The following is a 19981-nucleotide window of genomic DNA, read 5'->3' as shown; positions in this document are numbered from 1 at the left end:
TCTCCAGCTCCCGCCACCAAGTCCCGCCAGTCCCAGAGCCCATTTATAAAATAAACACACAGACTCTTACATTATTTAAACTGCTTGGCCATTAGCTCAGGCCTGTTATTGTCTAGCTCTTACTCTTATATTTAGCCCATTTCTATTAATCTTTGCTTTGCCACATGGCTTGTGGCTTACCGGTACTTTACATCTTCCTTGTCCTGATGGCGGCTGGCAGTGTCTCTCTCTCAGCCTTCCACTTCCCAGAATTCTTTTCCTTGTCCCGCCTATACTTCCTGCCTAGCCAATGGCCAATCAGTGATTTATTTACTGACCAATCAGCAACACACTTGACATACAGACCATCCCACAGCACTTCCCCTTTTCTTTTCTTAAAAAGGAAGGTTTTAACTTTAACATAGTAAAATTATATATAACAAAACAATTATCAAGCAAGAATTACAGTTACAATATTAAAGAAGAGATCCTATCTATCTTATATTTGTAAGTTTAAGGTTTTATATCTAACTTATCTTTTATTATAACTAAGGAAAATTGTAAGTATCTAGTCTTTAACCACATCAAAGACCTCAGAAGGGTATGCTACTACCTGAGAAATGGAGAAGGATATAAGCAACTTTTAGGAGTCTTGTAGGGTAGACAGAGACAGCTGGCAGCCTGGACAGTCATTCAAAGTTCTCTTGTAAAGTTGGGGCATCTGTCTTCAGCCCACAGGCCTAGAGTCTTTTATTCACTTTTCTCTGTGTCCTGTAGAATGTCTGGCAGTTTTCTCTGTAAAGCAGGAACCTGAAGGACCATTTTGTCAAGCAAAGTTCAGTGGTCACCTTTGTATGGGTCCTGCATGTCCAGTTGATCAGGCAGTCCAGGCAAGAACAGTTTCTTGCCCAAATGGCTATTTTTGTCAAGGTGAAGATAAACTCCATATGGAGTGTCTTCGATGCCCATCCTCTTCTCTGAAGTAAATCGGTGCTGTCAGGAGCAGACATGTCTCACTGTCCAAAAAGTCTAAACTTTTAAAACATTTTAAATGCCATATTCTGTAGGTCTTTGAAGTGTTTGAAGACCACCTATCTATCTGAAATATATCTATGTATACCTAGAAGACTTAACTAACATGGCTACAAATATTATCATAGATGACTAACTATTAATCTATTTTTTAATTATCCATTACAATTTTAAATGAGTTACATAAACATAATACCTCAAACAAGAATAGAAATATATATACAGTATAACAAAATTAAGTTTAAACTTGTATCAATAAACTAAAATCTATAGCGATGTAAAACATTTTAAACAAGTTGTTACTCTTTAAAAGTAGGTTCATTAATCTACCCTTTCATCCTATCATATCTAAACTATCCCCTTTTTTTCTTTAGAAAGAGATTGTATTTATAATCAACCTGCTTTAAATAAAAATATTGGTTTTTGTCTGTCCCACACCAGAGGGCTCTTCTGATTTGGGACATAAGAATCTCTTAACCATTTTTTTTTTTTTTTTTTTTGAGCAATATGTCTGGGTTTAGAGGGGGAGTGAGCCAATTCCATCTCTAAAGCCAGCTTGGTATATTTGGGAATTTGGGCGTAGCTTCTCTTACTACTTCCTGCTGGAGGGGGGCGCTGTATCTTATGGAGACAGAAAGAAAATTTTAGGATCATGGAGTAGTCCGTGAGGCTGTATATCTGAGCCAGTTGACTTGAAACCATTTTGGATGTTGAATCATCTGGGCCATGGTGTCATTGGAGACCTTTCAGGGGGTCTTGGCTGGTCAAACCTGATGTATCTTAATCTGGAACAAATCCATAGTCTCTGGCTTTCTGTGGAAACAAAAGAGACTCTTTTCCAAAGCAACATATCCTTATATCCAAATTTTGAAGTCAAGGTATCTTTAAAGTATACATATTGGTTTAACTCAGCTTCCTTTACAATAAAATATTTCTCTGCAGTTAAGAATCCCAAAGACAACACAATCCAGATTCTCTGTGTAATATCCATTTTTACGTGGCTTATTTTTTATACTACCTTTACTGTCTCTTTAATGACTTTATTTTTTAAAACTATGTACTTGTTTCTATATATCACCTTTTTTGTCTCTTTCAAGCCTACGTATCTTTTACACACATTGTAAACTATTACATCTGAATCTGTCTTATTGTGAATCTCTTGCCTTAAACTGCAGCAGCTGTGGCTGCTGGCTCCGCCCACTTTAGCTTCCCAACATGGCGGTAGTCCGCTTTCCGCCAGCTCTGGGAGCCGTAACTCTCAGAAATAGTGGGTCTATGCTTTTACCAAAGTAGCGTGTAGCCCAGAAACCTCTTTTTTTGTTTTGTACCTGCAAAGGCTAAATCCACCACGCAGCTTAATGTGCCACTTGCAGAGGCCTGATTCCCGCCATACTGCAGGTTGAGCGCACACGCCAGGAACCCGCCAGTAGCTCAAACCGGCAGCTGCTGCTCATTTGAGAGAGACAATTAGGAAGCTGTTTTTAGCTCCGTTTTAGAATCTTTTTTCTCAGTTTTTAGGTGGAAACTCTTGCCACCACGTTGGGCGCCAGATATTGGTGAAATTATTTAGGCCACTCCACGTAGTTAAAAGGAGATTTATTCAATGGCGTAACTTACAAATTAAGGGATAGGTAGGTCGCGGGGTCTGGGGAAGGTGTATCACAGTCCAGCGGTGTTCTCTGGAGCTCTCCTCTGTCTACCTCCACCATCCAGCGTCCTGGAACCAAGAGAGCGTTCGCCGATCCGGATCTCGGGTCCCCAGGCGCCTCCCTTGGCCCCGCCTTGTAGGCGTGACAGTTGCCGAAGTCTCAATGGGGGTTGGAACTTCCAGAACAAAGCTGGAATGGCTACCCACTACAATACCACATTAGAAATTAAAAGAGAAAAACATGTAAAACATGTATTTATCAATTTGTTTTAAAAATCGGTATCCAATATCACAAAGTGAAATAACTAGACATTTTAAAGAAAAGAGTGCTATGTAGATGCCATAAATGAACAAAGGAGCATATTGTCATTTATTTTTACTCTTTGTGAAACTTATTATTAGATGAATTCCAAAGGCTATTTTTAAACTTATTTTGATGCAAACTGTAATATACTTTTATATATTTATCCATTATCTGTTTAGAAAGGGATTACTATTTTATTAGCTTTTTTAGTCCCATGCATACTGCTACTTAATATTGTATCAAAGTCATCAAGCAGTAATTATTAAATATTAGTTGCACATGGAAACTGTAATCCAGTTAACAAATGGTTCATGTCGAATTATGTTAAATTCACTAATTCATTTTTTAACATTATTTATTTCTATGACTTGGGAACATGGAACTTTGTTTATCTGAAAAATTCAGATTTACTGAGTTACATTATATTCTAAATATTGATACATTTTCACTTTACAATATTGAACCAGTTAGTCACATTTGTTAACTTCACTAGTGATCTGCCTCTCCAAGCACTCAGAACATAGGAAGTTCAGAGTGGTAGGATTTATAAAATGTGATCTTTTACTCCAAAGGTTGATTTTTGTTGTTGACAAGGAACTTACTCAGTTCTTTTCCCTGAAATAACAAGCTGACTTTTTCAGTTCTGAGTATCCTAAGCTTCCAATACTAGCTGTCTAGCCAGTTCATAAGTAACAATGGTGACTGACACATGATGTCCTTGAGGCTTGGCATGGCTCGGCATTGAAAGCACTTGCAGCTTGGGGAGAGGACCCAGGATTTGTGCTCAGCACGCACATCATGCAGCTCCCAGCAGCCTGAACCTCCAGGGCATCTGATGTTCTTTTCTGGACACAGATGTAGCATGAATCTTAAGTGGTCTTATTATTAAAATCAAACCTGATGCCAGTTATTGGGGTGAATGCTGGAAGATCAGAAAAGAAGAACAAGCCACAGCCACCTCACCTCACCAATTCGTCAGCTGATCCTGTTCCCTCAGACTGGATGCCTCTCAGCTGAACTGTGTTGCTCAAAAGCCTGAAAGCTTAACCAGCTCTAGTTCCTGGTCCTCACACCTTATATACCCCTCTGCCCTCTGACATCACTTCCTGGGATTAAAGGCCCTTGTTACCATGCCTGGCTGTTTCCAGTATGGCCCTGAACTCACAGAGATCTGGATGGATCTCTGCCTCCCAAGTGATAGGATTAAAGGCATGTGTGCCACCATTTTCTGGCCTCTATGCTTATCTAGTGGCTGTTCTGTCCTGTGATCCCAGATAAGTTTATTAGGATGCACACTATATTGGGGGACACAATATATCAACACACACAGCATCCACCTGCATGTGTACAGTTTTTTTATTTATACTCAGTCATACATACATACACATAAAGTAAACACATACATTTTTAAAGGAAAAAAATGAAAAGGGTATCTTTTAAAGATGGTTGATTCCCCTCTCTGACCAAACTATCTTGTGTTTGCATTGGAGACACAGTTGTCATTTCATAGAAAATTGGGCTTTACATGTATATGTCAGGTAATAATATAGATCATTAAAATTAGCATTCACTGGCTGGAGTGCTATTAGTAAAGGATAATATATGCAATTTATGTGGTTCTGGGAATCAAATCTAGAGCTTCATGCATGCTAGGGAAGCACAAAGCTAAGGGTTAGACACAAACGCTGAACTTGTGGTTACTTCAATGATTATGAGTTAAAACTAAAACTTTCAAGGGAGCCTACATCTCCAAAGGGCTGTCTATGAAGTGAAGGAGTTATCAGACATGCTGTGACCAGCCACTGTGGAGGAGAAGCACATCTAAAATGATGTGTTTGTGTGTGATGGATGTGCATGCTGTTGGTAGGTGTGCTCATCTGTATGCACATGCATGGGAGCCAGAGGTCAACACTGAGTGTCTTCCTCCATTTCTCTATCCCCCTCCTTTTTAAATCTTGAGATATGGCCGTCTAGGATGATAGAGAATCGTATTAATTCATAGCATTCCATTGTATCGGGAGCTCACTATTTCACCTAGATTGTACAGTGAGCCCCTGAAACCCCATGTCTTTGCTCCTCCAGTGCTGAAGTTAGTTCAGACACAGGATGCTATGCCTGGCTTTTGTGCAGGTCCTGGGGTCCCAACTTGTATCCTCATACTTGTAGGGCAAACGCTTAACATACTGAACCATCTTACCAGCCCCTGTGGATAAACAATTTTAGAGACTAGAAAAGATGTATATTTACTAACACCCTTGTGAAGTTAATCTAATAATATGGTTAGAGAAAAATAAACAAATAAATAAAATACCATACATACAAGTAAATAAAAACTATAGTTTAAGATTATGTTTGAATATACAGGCAAATTTCTGTGTACAGCATTTTTATAAGACCTCAAACAACAGTCTTAACCAAGTTGCTTTACACTGAAAATGTTTTATTATTGAAATTAATTAATATTTCCTTACATACCCATCAACCAAATAGGGAAAACCTTGTGATTATCTCCGGTCATGTAGAAACTTTGTATATGTATCTGACTGTGTGTGTTCTCATGGGTGCACAAGTATGTGAGGGTGTGCATTCATGGGCATGAGCATGAATATAGAGGACAAAGCTTGGCACTGGGTGTCTTCCACTGTCTCCCTACCTGCTGTAATTGGGTTCTTTTGTGGTGAGCCACAAGAATATATTATAAGGAGTCCAGCTGTGTATTAAAGCTATACCTTGACCAGGCTGTAAAGATTCTGTCCTTAATTATATCATCAGCCTGTGACTACGTCCCTTCTTACCCTGCAAGGAAATGCCACGAAACATGACAGAATCCACTAACAAAGAGTTTTATTAAAGGTAAAGGGACAGAGAGTGAACAGGCCTGCGGGAAACACGTGTGTGGAGAGAAGGGAACCGTGAACATGGCGCCTGATTTTAAAGGCTGGGCGTGGACAGATCAGTGTCACTACTACACGCAAGCGCGTAGATCACATGGCCACGTTGCACGCTTACGTGGCTAGTGAAACGTCACGTGTCTCGGTCTCGTGAGATGCCCTGACCTGGAAATGGCTATCCTGACCTGGGCCTGGCTAGGCGGAAGTGTCTGCCAGGCATATGCGAACACGCCTGACCGTGGGGGCGTGTTGTAAATCTTTCACTGTGACTACGTCCCAGCCTAAAAAGCGGGTGGGCACTCTGTGCATCCCTCTCTTTTCCTTTCCACTCCTTCCTTCCATCTGTCCTCTCTCCCTCTCCCTCTCCCTCCCTCTCTCTCTCTCTCTCTCTCTCTCTCTCTCTCTCTCTCTCTCTCTCTCCCTCCTCTCTTCCCCCCCCAACAAAGCTCTAAAAAAGTAACCATGGCTGTGATTCTTCTGACCAGCACTCTCCTCTGCTGGCATGGCTGCTGCAGGTGGCAGCCAGCCAGGAGCAGCGCCATTTAACCAACACAGACCAAGGGTCAGTCAAGTGGGAAGCCATCTAGCATGGACTATTTGGTGTTACACAGTTTAATATTCAGCTGTGCCTTGTTATGAATCTCTAGTGCTCACAATTCCCATAGAATGTGTATGTGAACTTCCTGCTCAGGCCAGTACTTAGATAAGGTCACATAGGCAAATCCAAGCAGGTGGTAGATGCATAGCTTTGTTTCTTGTGCAAATGAAGCTCAGACCATCCCCTTGCCTTGAGGCCTAGTGGTTCTCCAGAGCAATTGACTGAGAACAAAAGAGGTTTTTACATATCAAGGTGGAAAGTAGGGTGGAGCAACATTCTCAAGGAAGCAGAGTACCACATGTTGAGGGAAAGAAGAGACAGGCATTTTCTGTAGAGACAGAACAGCATGACCAGGGAGAAGGGAAGAACACAGAGGTTTTGTAGATGGTAAAGCAGAACTCTTGTAGAGTTCATCAGAGCCAGGAGTAGAGAACAAGTAGAGATGGAGGGTGAAGAAACAGAGGACAAAGATGAGGCTGGAAGCATAAGAGCCTAGTTGTTAGCAGGATGATGAAAAGACAGTAAATGAGGGGACACAGAGGAACTGAGTGTCAGGACGGAACTGAAGCTATGTAGACAGGACTTCGTTCCAGAGAAATAAAGTAGATGGACAAAGAGCTTGGTGTATCTAGATTTATTCCTGCCCTGAATGACTGACGGAGCTGTAGCTGTATAGATGGAATTTTGTCTTAGAGGAATAAAGTTAAAAGACATAAGAGCATAGTGTACATAGATTTTTTTTTTTCCCTCAGATATCCCATGCCGGACATAGCATCTTCCTGAAAGACCCTAACCCTTCAGGCTTACACCCCCAAGCCCCAGGAGAATGAGGAACTAAAAAGCTAGTTCCAAGGGCAGACTGACTCTGCCATTACTCAACTACCCTTACCACAATGTATGGAGATTTCTGTTAAGATATGTTGCTCAACTGTGACTGGGATAATTGCAAGTGTTCCAGGAAAGACCACTGTAACCTTTGTGTAACCTTCACTTCCGCCCTGATACTCCCCCCCCCCCCATGGACGTGATTTTATCTACCCTGTGATTAGGCCATGATCTTGTGAAATTAGCCCCTAGACATGAACCAATCGGAATGAAATTGCATGGGAATTGTAATCTTATGGCTTTTTGTGGGTTTTTTCCTTTAAAAGTACCTATGTGGCTGCAGTAGGGTGCGATTCTTGCCCTTGGAAGGAGAGGAGCCAGACTGTACAGCCGCATCAATAAACCTCTTGCTGTTTGCATCAACTGGACCGGAGTCTGGGTTCTTGAGGCGCCCACCCGAGAAGGTAGTACCCTGGGTCTGGGGTCTATCATTCCCTGGATTCTGGGCAATCCATATTCTCTCAATTGGCCTGGACCTTACCATGTGGGCTACTCTGGTTAAGCAAAGAGCCCAGGGCCTGTCTCTACCTACCCAGTGCTGGGATTACACCCTTGCCTCCCTGTGCCCAACATTTCTATGTGAGTTCTGGAGGACTGAACTCAGTTTTTCATGCTTGCATATTACTGAATGAAGTATCTCCCTAGACTATGAGAAACTTTTAAAATTGAAATTGAACACTAAGTCAAGATGATAAAAAATAATCTTGGCATTGGATATGTGACAGGAAATGTATCCAATGAAATAAATTATATAAACCTTAGTTAAAATACATTTTTCTTAATTTTTAAAGATGTGTTATTTTTATTTTATGTTCATTAGTATTCTGTCTTGTGTATGTCTGTGCACCACATGTGTGTGACTGTTCCCCAAGGAGGATAAAAGAAGGTGTCCTAAACTATGGAACTGGAGTGACAGATGGGTGTGGGCTGCCATGTGGGTGCTGGGAATCAAGTCTGAGTCCTCTGGGAGAGCAGCCAGTGCTTTTAACCACTAAGCCATCTTAAGAGTTATATTTTCTTGAGAAATTATATAAAGCACTAACATTACACATACCACTATATTGGAAGCACAGAGAGCATATCATGATAAAAACAAAAATAATTAAAAATAGTTACATTGTAATTTTAGTGTACAGGGAAGAGTCAAAGGATTTTCCAAGCAAAGTATTAGAACATTTTTAATTCTATAATCTAAAGACTAAATTTAAAAATAACAATGTTCCAGTATTTGTAATTAATAATATTAATATAGATATAGATAATTTAGATATAGATGTAAATAAATAGCCATAACTACTACTAATAAAGGAACAATAGTGATTATATACACATATCTATCTGTGAATGCTTGTATGTACTTAGGAATTACTGATTCAACTAATCAGAGGAGAAAAGTGAACCCCCACATTTAATCACATATAATTATCTGTATTTTCATGAATGAGTGAATTCTTATTGCTTCTTTATGCCCTATAGGAAGAATTATCTGCATAAATTGTGCAACAAGATTCTTTAAGGTTTTTAGAATGTCTTTCAGGAAAACGCCCTAAGAAATTTTTATAAGGAATACATTATAAACACAAAGTTTAAAGGATATATTTTGACTCTATTAGCAAGCACATCATGAACAGTAAAAGCCAAGAGGAAAATTTTCAACACGTGGGAATACAAATGACTGAAATTAAAACTAAAAAGGATTTCCAGAATATATGAACAAGAAATGGAAGAATGAGGATTCTGACACTTGCACATTGTAATAGTGCTTGCCTAAATTCATAACTGATGAGTATTATCAAAATGGCATGCCATGCCACAATAGTGAAGTCATACCTACCTAATGCCTTGATGTGCATTGTTGGTCTGTGTGTTTAAGTGGACACACTTTTCCTGGCTGGAGTATGAATTGTCAGTGTTGTAATAAACTTGACTTCAGTAAGCATTGCTCAAGATGTGGAAATGACTTTAGCAACTTTTCCCTAAGACATTTGAGTGAACATCTTGAAGGATCCATGACAATTAATCATATTGATAAGTTACGTGATATTTAATAATATTCTGTACTAATTACAAATTACAAACAGCATCCAGGTGTGTAATGGCTGAAATACTGTAGTTTATTTGGAAGACATGTACTAGACATCTGTGAAAGATGGGAACTAGATTTTTACCCATTATTTATGGATTTACTGATTTGTTTTGTGCATGTGTGTATGCATGCATCCATGCATCCATATATGTAGATGTGTGTGTTTGCATCTCTGTGCAGGTGTGCTTATCTCTGTGTAGATGTGGAGGCCAGAGGTTATTTTATTAATCATTTTCTATCAGTTTCCACTGTATTTTCTTGAGATAACATTCCTTCACTGAATCCGAAGCATGTTACAAGTCTAGGTTGGTTGACCAGCAAGCCCCTGGAAAGACTGTCTCTGTACATCCCCCATGGTTGGGAATAAAGGTTAATGCCACCATGCTCAGCTTGCTGTGGATGCTAGAGCTCTGAACTGAGATTCTTATGTTCCACAGAGCAATCACTTACAACCTGAGCCACCTGCTCATGGTTAGACGTTTACTTATCAAAGTCAAAGGTGAGGAAATATAACTAGTAGTAAAAAAAGTTATAAAATATTCATGTCATATATGTATGTAATTTTCGTGATTTAATGCAGTCATCTTTTGAGTTGTAGATTCACAGCATTTATGCGTGGATGGATATAGGCATATACGGGTTATATCTGTTACTTTTCTCCTTTATGGGGCGCAATACCAAACAAAGGAATTTGAGGTGTGGAGGGTTATTTGGATTCCCTGTTTGAAGTTACAGTCCATCATGGTAGACTCGGGTGTGGAAGGAGAAACATCATCACTCTTCTTATTGCTGCTGTTTTAAAGATGATTGTTTTTGATGGGCGCCATGATCCCTTCACCAAACAGCTAGCTGAGATGTTTGTCCATACAGCTGCTCTCTGGAAGAAATTCTGGTGTTGCATTTTAATTTTTTAACAACTCATTGTAATTATTCTTTGCATATCATTGAAAAGAAATTATTTTCTGATAATTTGATTTCTCTTTTAAGAGCTAGAGTGCAGGAGATCACTACAGTGTGTGATGCAGGAGCTATCAAATCACTGGACACGAATGGCCCTTCTCTTGAATTTAATTCATGGTGTGAAATTAAATTCTGTTTTATGGTACCAGTTTTGTCTTGTTATCAATAATCATGCCTTTGGTTGTCCTTGTTTCAGTTTCTTTCCAATAATTCACGACGACGACACCCTATGTTGACTTCAGTACTACTAATACTTATTTATAGTAATTTTTGAGGATGATGTAGAATACTGGAAGAAATAAAACAATGCAATCATGATTTTTAATTTTATAATCACATTCTCTTTTTCTTTTGTTGAACATTTAATTTTAATCATTATATATATATAACATAATACATCTTTATTCACAAATTGTCTGAAATAGTTTAAAAAGTATATATTTGTCATCATGGTTGCAAAGTTGGATTTCAGCACTAAATTTTAAGTAAGAGATATGTTAGATCAAAATTAATTTGGTTCTGGAACCTTGTATTTCCAATCATTAGCACAGCTTCAATTTTCCCTGATCCATTTTAGCTTCAAATTCCTGCAAAATTCCTCTGGAGGGCACTATTACCATAAGAATACAATTAGTTCTAGAAGGTTGTGGCTGGAAAAGGCATCAGATCTTTCAAAAGTTAATCACCTCACTTCAAATCTTTAAATCCTAGTGTTCATTTGGACTTCAAACTTCTCCCTCTCTTTAAGGGGAAAATAAAATAAAACAAAACAAGACGATCCCTTATGAGAGTGCTAGAAGCTGCCCTCAAACAGTACATCTTGCTTGGCAATCAGTTCCTTAAAGGATTTATGTGATGTTAAAATTCAAACAGGAAGGGAATCAATTGAAATAATTACATAAACAAAGAAAACTGGACTGTTGTTTGAATCTTAGATGGTCTTTTAATAAAAAAAAAAAAAAACAACCCTGAGCCACATATTGGGGTGAAAGCTGAAAGATCAGAGAAGCAGAACAGCCAGCCACTAGTTCTTACCTCTACAAAATCTTCAGTCTGAAGGCAATGAGTTCCTTTTTCCTCATGCCTTATATAGTTTTTTTTTTCTGCCCAGACATCACTTCCTGGGATTAAAGGTGTTTGCCATCACTGCGTGTGTGTGTGTGTGTGTGTGTGTGTGTGTGTGTGTGTGTGTACTTCCCAGTACACAGGTGTGTGTGCTTCCCAGTACTGGGATTAAAGAATGTGTGTGCCCCTACTGCCTGACCTCTATGTCTAATCTAGTGACTGGCTCTGTCCTCTGATCCTCAGGTAAGTTTATTAGGGTACACAATATATCACCACACTAGATCACCTATTTATTTATAGAAGTGTGTTCCCTTGGGTATCAATAGTTTGTGCTTGAAATCCTTTTTAGTTACTGTTAAAATGAGAAATAAAAGGTATTTGGAGATTTCATAAAATGTTTTAGTAATGATCAGAAATTAAAAGCTACCTGTGAGATGGCATAGAGTGTTCCAAATGTATCGTCTTTCCTTTCAGTTATCCTTAATATCATATAAACAGCAGAGACTCTAATTTCTGATTTTTATAGACCACCTGACAGGAGAAGAGAAGACAGGAATATACAAAGAAAACAATATACACTGTAAGTATCTTAATTTCTTTAAAAGCACATTTTCACCTAGCACATGCCTTATCCACCCACCCACAGTTCTCAACTAGGAGCAGATGTGATCATGTTTATTTTGTCTCTGACTCTTCTACTGAAGCAAACTATGGCATATTGATGACTTCATAGGAAGTAGATTGTTTTCCTCAGAGAGAAGATGGTTTTCTGTGTTCCCAGGAGTTCACTCAGCTCTGTTAATGGCTACCTCACTGTGGGCATTGATCCAAGGTGGTCATAGGGAAGGGACCCAGAGTGGCGGTATTTCACATCTTACAGATTCTGAGCTGGGAAAACCTTACTGCAAGGTGACCTCACACTGTAGTTGTCTCCAAATCCTCTGCTGACTTAAAGTTTTCAGCATTTAACTAAATAAAATCAATGTTTGCTTTAAGAGAAAGAGAATATCCAAGATATTGCAACATGTTTACCTTTTCCCACCAAAAGCCATGTAAGAGATGGGAACGAAGGAAGCTGTCATTCATAATTGAAAATTGGGCATCTCCAGGCCTAAGTCACCTCCTGTAAAATGCAGTGAGCATTGGACTGAACATGTGAAATTACTGCTTAGGGAAATTTAAAAAAACATATCTGACAGTTTGGATATTAAATGCTCCCCAAAGACCTGTGTATGGTAGATTTGTTTACCTTCTGGTGGCACAATTGGGAAGTTCTGGAGCTCTTAGGAGGAGGGACCTCACAGAAGAATGTTAGATCAGCCTGGGCTGCCTGTGAAGGGCACCAGATAGGAGCTTGCCTGCCATCTTCGTCTTTTTTTTTTTTTTTTTCTACCCAGGGAATGGCTTTGCAATATCACATACTTCTTTTCTGTGGTATTCTGTGATCCACATCCCCAAAGCTATAAGATTGTGCAACCGGGAACTAAATCCTACAAATCTGTGGCCCTAACTAACTTTTTTTGTAATTCATTTTCTCAAGTATTTTGTTCTAGCTGAATAATGTAGCAGAGTACTGAAATCCTTCCCCATACATACTCAGATTTATGTGTCTGAAGCTCCCAGTAGAGTGGGCACTTAAAATGGCAGTTTTATTTTTTCTAATAAAATTTTTGAGGGTTAAATGCATTCCCTGTCAGACTATCAATGATATTCTTTGTGAAAATGGCAAAAAAAAAAGAAAAAAAATTACTCTAGATTTTCTATGGGACCACAAAACAACCCTGACATTGTAACTGGCAAGAAAAATTTAGGCAAGACTACTCTTAAGGACATAAAACAATAGCAAGGACAGACAACACACATTGTTGCTAACCAAATCCAACTAAAATCCTTCTTCCAGCGAAGGAAATGAACATCAGAGTTCAGGATAAATCACAAAACAGGAATAAGTATGTGTAAATTATATATATATATATATATATATATATATATATATATATATATATATATATATATATATAAATGGGTTACCTTCCAGAGCATTATGGAAAGGTCTGGGGAGATGGCCCAGAGAGTAAGGGGCTTGCCATGCAAACAGAGGACCTGAGTTCAGATCCCCTGAGGGCAGGTAAAGCTGGAGGCCATATTATTCCTGTTTTTGTAATCTCTATGGTGAGACAGGAGAATCCCTGGAAACTTTCAGACATCTAATATGGTGTATTTAGGAAAGAACAATAAAATACTGCCTCTCTGGGTGTGGTAGCACGCCTTTAATTCCAACACTCCAGAGGCAGAGGCAGGTGGATCTCTATGGGTTCGAGGTTGAGCTTAGTTCACAAAATGAGTTCCAGGATGGCCAAGACTATTACACAGAGAAACCCTGTCTCACAAAAACAAAACAAAACAAAAAAATCAAACAAACAAACAAAAAAACAAAAAAGACACTGTCTCAAACATGGTGGAAGGTGTGAACTGACCTTTAAGGTTGTTCTCTGGCCTTTGTGTACACCCTGCAGCATACATGAGCCAATGTTCAGAAATATGACCATGCACACACACAATATACCATATACACATTCACAAACATATACAAGTCATTAAAAAACAGAAAAAGGCACAAAAATGAAAATAATATTCTCAACAATTAGAAATGGTTTAAAAACTATGACATTTGGAAAGTGACAACTTTCAAAAGAAGAGGCACATGACCAGCAGGTGTGTGAGGACACATCATTCATCGCCAATTGGCAGGGAGATGCAGACAAACCCCAAAGAGACATCAGAACCTGTTCTTAGAGTGGCTATTACCTAGGACTATGGATATAGACGCAGGCAGAGAGTGTGGAGAAATATAACTCTTACACTGTTGGTGGAAAATTAGTATATCTCAGCCATTACAGAAAACAGTGTTTAGCTTTCCCAAATGAAAAACAGAATGACAATATCTATCTAAAATTTCACTGCTCATTTATATTCAAAGGAAAAGTGTAAAAGGTCTTATTAATAAAAAAAAAAAGAAAAAAAGAAAAGAAAAGAAAAAAACCCGCAGCCAGGTATTGGTATGAAAGCTGAAAGATCAGAGAAACAGAATAAGCCACAGCCAGCCTCACCTCACCAACTCCACAGCCGATCCTGTTTCCACAAATTCTTAGACTGAAAGCCTCTGAGTCCTCACCCCTGAGGGTCTCAGTTGAACTCCTTCTGCGACTAGCTTACCTCCAGGAAATCCTCAGTCTAAAGAGCTAGACTTCCTGTTTATTCACACCTTATATACTGTTCTCCACCCAGCCATGTCACTTCCTGGGATTAAAGGCATGTGTGCTTTCCAAGCAAAGGCATGAGATCTCAAGTGCTGGGGTTAAGGGTGTATGCTACCACTGTCTGGCCTCTATGTCTAATCTAGTGGCTGTCTCTGTCCTCTGATCCCAGATAAGTTTATTAGGGTACACAATATATTACCACAGAAAGGAAATCAGTGTGTGGAGACATGTACACTCTTGTGTTTTTACACCACCTTTCAGAATACCCAAAAGTGTCCATCAAATAATGAGTGGATGAAGAAAACATGATGTGCGCACAGTGGAATACTATTTATCACTGTCCTGTCCTTTGCCACAACCTCAATGGAACTAGAAATCACTGTCTTCAAGGAAGTGTGCTGGGCATTGAGAACATTCCCTCCTCTTACTGTATGTGGAATCTAAATGGTGAGCTAACAGAATTGAGAGTAAATGGAAAAAAAAATTCTCTTGGATGTACATTTGAAACTGTTAGGTTCTTGGTTTTGGTAGTTAGAAAAAAGAGTCCCCAAACCAGGGGAAGGGGAAGAGCATCAGGGAAATGGGGAGAGATCCCACCTTTAGGAATAGGCAATAGGTGGAAAAACTTAGGTAGTAGGTTGGCAAGAGTCCTTTTGAGAGTCTGTTTGAGAGTTCTTGAGAGAAGCCAGAAAATTTAGATTGGCTGTATAAGGTTAATTGGAGAACAACTGTTATCAGGTGGGTTTTGCTCAGAGTGTTTGATATCTGAGGATATCTGGACTGTTAATGAATTTAGGGGAGTCAGATGGTGGTGGATGTTTGGCAATCATTTGAGCAGAGGAAAAGTAGGAGTATGAGAAGAGATACAAGATTTGTGGGGAACAGGTAATCATGACTGGAGGGTGAGGAAGAATATTGGTAATGGAGGGGTCAATCTGATATGGCCATCTCACAGGAAGGAGCTGCTATCCATATAAAAAGTGTAGGCAGAAGTAGCTAGAGGACCCTCTGTGTATGAGAGGGATTGGGTAGGTGATCTTTCAAAGTTTTGGACAGGAGTGTGTAGTTAAAAATTTCTCAGGTCCCACCCAGTCCAGACAAATCTCTCACACCTGTGGTCCTGTAGCTGCTCAGACCCAAGTAAACATACAGAGGCTTATGTTATTTACAAACTGGATGGTCTATGGCTCTAGCTTCTTGCTAGCTAGTTCTTATAACTTAACCCATTTCTATTAATCTATGTTTTGCCATGTGTTCCATGGCTTTACTGGTCTGCTGGCATCTTGCTTCTCCTTCAGTGGCAGCTGGCATCTCTCCTGACTCTGCCTTTCTTTTTCCTGTCTCTCTCCTTGTATTTCCTGCCTGCCTCTAAGCTGCCTTGCCATAGGCCAAAGCAGCTTATTTATTAACCAATCAGAGTAACACATATTCACAGCATACAGAAAGATATCCCACACAGCAGGAGTGTAGAGGATCTGGGACAGAAAGGAGAACAATTTAAGTTTAAGGAATTGTTTGTGGATGGGAGGAGGGAGGGGGTCCAAAAGTGGCTTGGTATAGGGAATGTATCAGGAGTGAGTATTCAGGGATTTATGAAAGAGAGAAATTGGCCATGAGGGCAGTCATAAGGCGCAGAGATGGGCACGGTGGCTTAAAGTGAGGTGTCTATGGGTTGACATGAGAGAACGGCCTAAATAGGAGACTCACGAAGATGAGAGTTGAACCTCGGAAGGTGAGAGCTGTTAACTTTTGGAACTGAGAAAATCGAGGCATCGAGCAGTCTCAGATTGGCCATCAGAGAGGGAAGGACTGTAAAGGAGAGGTTATCCACATACTAAAGTAGGCAGGAGAAAAAGGGAGAAGGGAGGCCAGGTCAGAAGTGAGTGTCTACCAAAAAGGTGGGGACTGTCTCTGCATCCTAGGGAAGGACAGTCCAGGTCAGTTGTTGGGATTGTTGAGTATTAGGATCCATCTATGTGAAGGCAAAAAGTCGTGGGAGTGGACGACCAGGAGAATTGAGAAGAAAGCATCTTTAAGATTTCAGACTGAAAAGTGAATGGTGCTGTCAGAGATGATAGAGAGGATAGCCTAAGGGTTAGAGACTTAATGGTTTAAATGGATAGCAGTTAATGGAGTGAAGGTCCTGGATGAGGTGGAAGGTTTTGTTGTTGTTGTTGTTGTTTTGGTTTTTTGTTTGTTTTTTATTTTTTGATTGTCAGTATTAGAGTATTGTAGGGTGAGGAGATGGGGAATATAAATGATAGGGTTGAGGCCTAGGCAGAAGCTGATTAAGGGCAGGGAGTATTGGGGTTTGGAGATGTAGGCAGAAGGGTCTTTGAGAGTGATAAAGGTAGCATCTCATAAAATGGGGTTGACTAAAGAAGTTGGTAGAAATAAGGGAGGCTTTGGGAATTTGGAGAGTGAGATAAAGGAAGAAGAGGGACACAGGGGTATCACGGGAGCTGTTGAGAAAAAGGCAAAGTTTATGTTTGAGTATGATAGAGGGGACATCATTTTCTAGTAAGGGAGTAGGACATGAGGGAATGAGGAAAAACCTTGAAAAGAGCAAGTTAAGTAAGGAGTCTGGAGGGTCTGGAAGACTGGTTGTGTATTCTGGCTATGGGTGAGGGAGAGGGGTTAGCATAGACAGAAGGAAAGAATTCTGAAGCAACTTTTTATATTCCTTAAATTACTTTCTTATAGCCATAAAAGACTTTCTCAAACCTTCATGACTTACTTAAACTTTCATATCTTTAGACTTTGACACATTTTTTGGAATTGTTATAACTTGCATCATTTATTTTCCTTGACCTATATAACTTACTTGTCTGTCTGTCATAACCTTTAGAAACTTTGAATCTTTGTTAGTGTGAAGCCTATCAGCAAGGCAAACTGTACACATGAAATGGACTGACCAACAGCTGGGTGTTTGCTGTTGTTAAAGCTACAGTTAGCCATCAATTTTATCAGATACTGAGAGAGATAAATTTGAGTAGGAAGTACAGTTTAAATGTTTTTTTTTCTCTCTTGTATCAATTAAAGTGACTGGCTACCTGGATGGTCCCCATAGGTTCCTCCATGGTCATTGCGGGCAGAGATCCCAGGGCAGCATCAGTCTGGCTACATGGCACAGAAGATCCAATAGACTTTCCTGTGGAGTAGGAACTTGGGTTGGGGGACTACCTTATCTAGGCAAAGCAGGGCAATCAACTCCCCAGTATGCTGTTTGTCCACAGTTTGGACAGGGTCCTGTTATATCAGTTGAGATGAAGGGCAGTTTTTCACCCAGTGGCCAGCTTTGCCACATTTAAAGCAAGCTCCAGGTGGAGGTTCTTTTGTGCCCCATTGTCTTCTTTGGAGAAGATTAGGGGTGCTGCTAGGAGTAGTCATGTGTCTCTGTCATGAAAAGCTTTTATATTAAACATTTTATATGCCACATTCCTCAGATCTCTGAAGAGTTTGAGGAGCAGGTATCTATTAAGTATATCTGATACATAGGAAGCTAAATAAATCTTATTTCTGTAAACCATAAATGTAGTAAATTTTTGTCAGTATAGAATATACTAATTTGTTTTGTATGACTGTGTTTAAGATGCAGGCAGTATCAGGACTGGAAAGGGTTAACAAGTTGGGGACATGGAAAGGGCCTTGGTGGAGGGAGGTGTGAGATAAGAAGGCTCATAAAGTAAAAGTGGAGAAGTTGACTTTAGGAAGGGAGGAGCTATGTGAGCTGCTGGAATAATTGGTGGGGGAGGAAGAGGAGGATGATTAGGGGGTAGAGGGAGTATCACAGTAGCCCTACAGGGGCTCAAGGACACTGCTGAACTTCCAGGAAGGGGGGGGGGGACTCTGAAGAGACCTAGAGGCTCTGGCCCACATCTGGGCCTAAGGAAACTGGGTCCTAGAGGGAGGGGAGCCATCAGTTGTTAAGGAATGTTGGGGAAGGCCATGTGTCCATGTGAGCATTGACTCCTCCCCAGCCAGCCAGACAGGACAGAACCATGTAGAGTGGGCAGGGCTAACATGGGAGCCAGTGTAGGTAGGCTAAGGCTGATGGGCATGGAGAAGGAGAGGGGTTTCTGCAGCTGCAGGCACCTGGGACTGTAGCAGCCACTTCAGCAGCTCAGGCCTGAGGAGCGTGACCTGCAGGATCAGTGCCAAGGCTGAAGATCAAGCTGGGCAGAGTCCCTTCATTGCCACCTTTTTGTTGTGGCTGGGTATTGGGGATGAATTAAGGGACTCTGGCCAGCTTTAGCAAGGTCTAGCATGACTCTGGCAGGCCTTGCCTTTCTCCCCCATTCCCACTGCCTTGCTAAAAACCATTAGATTATATTCCTAAAGCTAGCCATCGATGTCTAGTCCCTTATTTGGTCACTTTCTCCTTCTGAGGCTGACTAACCAAGTTCTAGCTACCAGGAATTGAAGTCCAGCACTCAAAAGCCCTCTTTAGATCACCTAATTAAAATGCCCAAATAAAATTAAACAACTCAATCTAACACAGGGTTTTCCCCTTTACCTTCATAAACAACCATTTTCCTATGTGTCACACCTGTCTCCCCTCTATGCAGATGCAGTCCTCTGTCCCTCTGGGACAAATACTCCTGCCCCCTTTCTCTGGTTCCCTTCTCCTTCCTCTTTCTCTACCCCCTGTCCTTGTCTCTTATTCCCTGCTCTCTGTCCCTCTGGGAATTGGGGTGGGGGGGATCTACTTTGTGCTAAGAACTTGCCCTTGGGGGTCCTGAGCCAATAATTTTCCTTTCAACAGGGATATGAGATGGCTGGTGACATTGCATCTATAGTCAGGGAGCAGAGAGTGGGCCGGAAGTGAGGTCAGGTTACACACCTCGGGCATTGCTCCTAGTGACCCACTTTCTCCAGAGAGGCTCTACCTCTGAAGAGCTCCCAGCCTCCCATGAAGAGCACCACCAGCTGGAGAGCAAGGGCTCAACCACGGGAGCCTGGGGGGGACAGATCCCAGTCAGATCCCAGGAGAGACTGAAAAATGCTTGAGAAACTAGCTATTCTTACTATGTTACACAATGTTTAAGTGCATTAAAATGAATTATCCTATCCTGTAAATTGTATAATTTTTATAATCCATTTAAAGTATAGTTAGTTTCAATGAATCATAAACATTCAACTTTCCCCTCTTCATTATATATCCACACCAGGTAGTTAGTTATGGATCATCTTTCTTTTCTTTTTCTATTTAATCATGAAAGAAAATTTCAAGTGTTGGAATAATTAAATGGATTCCTAATGGTTTGCTCTTC

This window comes from Peromyscus eremicus, chromosome 3 (genome assembly GCF_949786415.1).
Source record: "Peromyscus eremicus chromosome 3, PerEre_H2_v1, whole genome shotgun sequence".
In the NCBI taxonomy this organism is placed as follows: domain Eukaryota; kingdom Metazoa; phylum Chordata; class Mammalia; order Rodentia; family Cricetidae; genus Peromyscus; species Peromyscus eremicus.
The sequence above is the reverse complement of the archived record's forward strand: the minus strand, read 5'-3'. Positions refer to the sequence as shown.